We start from the raw sequence: 3,032 nt of genomic DNA, 5'->3' as shown, positions 1-3,032 counted from the left end.
CCCACCACCAATATCCCCAGTATGACCCCCCTTTCCCACCTTCCCATTGCCTCCATGGTAGATAAGATCCCCCATACTCTCTCTCTACTTTTGGGCATTATGGTTTGCAATACAGATACTGAGAGGTTATTATGTTTGGTCCTTTATCGACTTTCAGTACACATCTCCCATCCCAACCGATTCCTCCAACCATAATTTTCTTAGTGATCCCTTCTCTATTCCAGCTGCCTTCTCCTCCTCTACTCCACAGGGAGGCTTTCAATTATGGAGCAATCTTCCTGGCCCTTGTATTTACTGTCCTTGGGTGTCAGTCTCATGTTATATTATTTTATACTCCACAAATGAGTGCAGTACTTCTATATCTGATCCTCTCTCTGACTCATTTCACTTATACATCAATTTCTCAAAACTTATTTTGGGCCTAATTTCTTTAATTGATTGTACTGTAAGCCCACATAGTGGTCCATATGTTTTACCCTACAACATGTATTATTCTAAACCAGTGGCATTTTGTTCTGCTTATCTTTACGGATCGTTTCAGTTTTTTATACGAATGAATTTACAACTATGATTTAGAGAACAAAGTAGCTTTTACTACTAAAAGTAATAACATATGACAAAGCTGGATACAACCATTTCCAAAATAATTTCCCATGGAAAACCAGAGAAAAGACAGATCTGGAAGATTTTGGGTGGAATTTGGGGTGGGGAGTTTTACCTTGTGACTCTTAAAACTTCTTCCTTGGTTGCTCTGACACTGAAGAGACAATATTTTTATAGTGGGTGTTTTTGTACTTTATTAGCTAAAGCAGTCACCTTAAATCCTACAAATAATTATTTAATTATGAGCCTAAACATTTTCTTGTTTTCTGATTTTTGTTCCCATCAGTGACAAAGTTACTTAAAATCTCTGCCATTTATTTGCCACCTTCCCCTAATTTCTGAAAAGGACAGTCATTGATCGTTACTTTATATACTCATGTTTCTCTGAACAGGAAATATGAAAGATAATATTTTATTATTAATTATTATTTATTATTAATATCTCCTACCCTGTGTCTGACTATCCTCGCCAGGGCCCAACAGCTGAAGACCTCCAGGCCCCAACCAAGGCCTTACTGGGGCCACTCTCCACACACTTGGATAAGCCTCAGACATAACAGAACTGGCAGAGGAACCCAGGTGTGTGGGACCCAGGGCTGAAATCTCCAAGCCTGCACGGTTTGGGACTAGACCTGTCAGTAGATGGACAGTTACATCCTCCAACTGCCGTGTAACCCCAACAACGGCCAGGATCCAGAGATTATCACAACAAGCTCCCGGGAGCGTGTGGCCGCATTCGTGGCCGCGCGACTATTTATTTACTTTTCTCTAAGTTTTCAGGGTACCTTAAATATCCAACCAGCACGGCAGAGCCTGGCAAGCTATCCGTGGTCTATGCCAAATAGACCAAATTGATATGCCAAATCCAGTAATAAATGGATCTCATTTCTCTAACCCTGAATATGCAGAGTTGAGAAGGATATGGAAGGAGAGGCTGATAAAACACCAAGGCAGACATAGGCTGCCAAAACACAGAAAAACAAAAATGATTGTCTGTACTTTTAATGCTCGTACACTGGCATCTGCTGCATCCATTGACGACCTTATGATACAAGCGCGAAAGATCAAGTACGACATCATTGGTCTGACCGAAACGAGAAGACATCAGTCCCATCATGCTGTTTTCGACACTGGAGAAGAACTGTTCCTTGGAACATGTGATAAAAGAGGCATCGGTGGTGTCGGTATCCTTGTCAACACAAACTTAGTCACGAGCATTGATTCATTCGAATGCCTAACAACCCGATTCGGATAATTACACTTGAATAAATGTGGCTCACTACCTGCAGTTTCTATCTTTGTTGTCTATGCACCAACATCCAGTTATGGTGAAAGAGAAACTGAGAAATTCTACATGGAGCTGGAGAAGTTCTATAAAGAAGATCACACCTTCTACAAGATCATTGTCGGTGATTTTAATGCCAAGATAGGACCAAGAAGATCAGTCGATGAACTCCACATCGGAACCCATGGCCTGGAATGGAACGTACAGGGTGACAGACTGTCTGAGTTCATCATGTCAACCAAAACCTTCCATGGTAACTCACAATTCCAAAAGGCTGAATCTAAACGTTGGACATGGGAGTCTCCCGATGGACGGTTCCACAATGAAATAGATCACATCATATTCAATCGGCGGTTTTGCCTAACCAATGTTGCTGTTGTCCCAAAATTCCAAACGGGATCAGACCACCGTCTTCTTCATGCAAAATTCTCCCTAACAGAACGAGGAGAAAAGAATGCAAGGTTTAAGAAGAGGACTCCCAGAACAACCACCAACTGGGAGCTCTTTGGCTCTACTGCGGCAACATGGGAAGATGCCGTCATTGACAAGATTGATGAGGAATATGATCGAATGATTCAGCACCTCCATGATTGTGCAAGGAATGCCAAGAGAGAGATAACCACAAAAAACCGTCTTTCTTCGAACACTCTTGAACTTATTCGCCAACGTGGCTTGGCACATGCCTCAGGCAACCACAAGCGAACATCCGAACTGGCAAAACAGTGCAGAGAAGCCATCAAAGATGACCTCAAAAACAGGAGAGCAGCAGTACTGGTAGATGCAGCAGAAGCTGGGAAAAACATTCGTAATGCCCGCCTGTCCTTCACCAACTACAAAAACAAGATGACTGCCCTCCGACATCATGATGGATCTATCACATCTTCCAGAAGGGCAATGGAGAAGGTTATTCATGACTTCTACTCAGATCTCTTTAATAGCCACATCCACTTGCCCACATACCACATACCACATGATGGATATGTCGTTCCCAATGTTCTCCCTTCCGAAATCCAACATGCCATCTCGTCGGTAAAGAAACAAAGAGCACCTGGCCCAGACAAGATCAGACCAGAACACCTGAAGAACTTACCATCAGTACTCATGAGTACATTGGCTCGACGCTTCACATGCTACCTGTCTGAAT

General features: G+C 42.6%; 1 pseudogene; it reads left to right on the top strand.

The window, feature by feature from the left end:
* Positions 1–1,588: 1,588 nt before the first annotated feature.
* On the top strand, positions 1,589–2,689 carry LOC130017920 (craniofacial development protein 2-like; annotated as a pseudogene).
* Positions 2,690–3,032: the final 343 nt, after the last annotated feature.

Source organism: Sorex fumeus, unplaced genomic scaffold (genome assembly GCF_029834395.1).
Source record: "Sorex fumeus unplaced genomic scaffold, SorFum_2.1 ptg000008l, whole genome shotgun sequence".
Taxonomy (NCBI): Eukaryota; Metazoa; Chordata; class Mammalia; order Eulipotyphla; family Soricidae; genus Sorex; species Sorex fumeus.
This window is presented reverse-complemented; position numbering and strand designations above follow the sequence as displayed.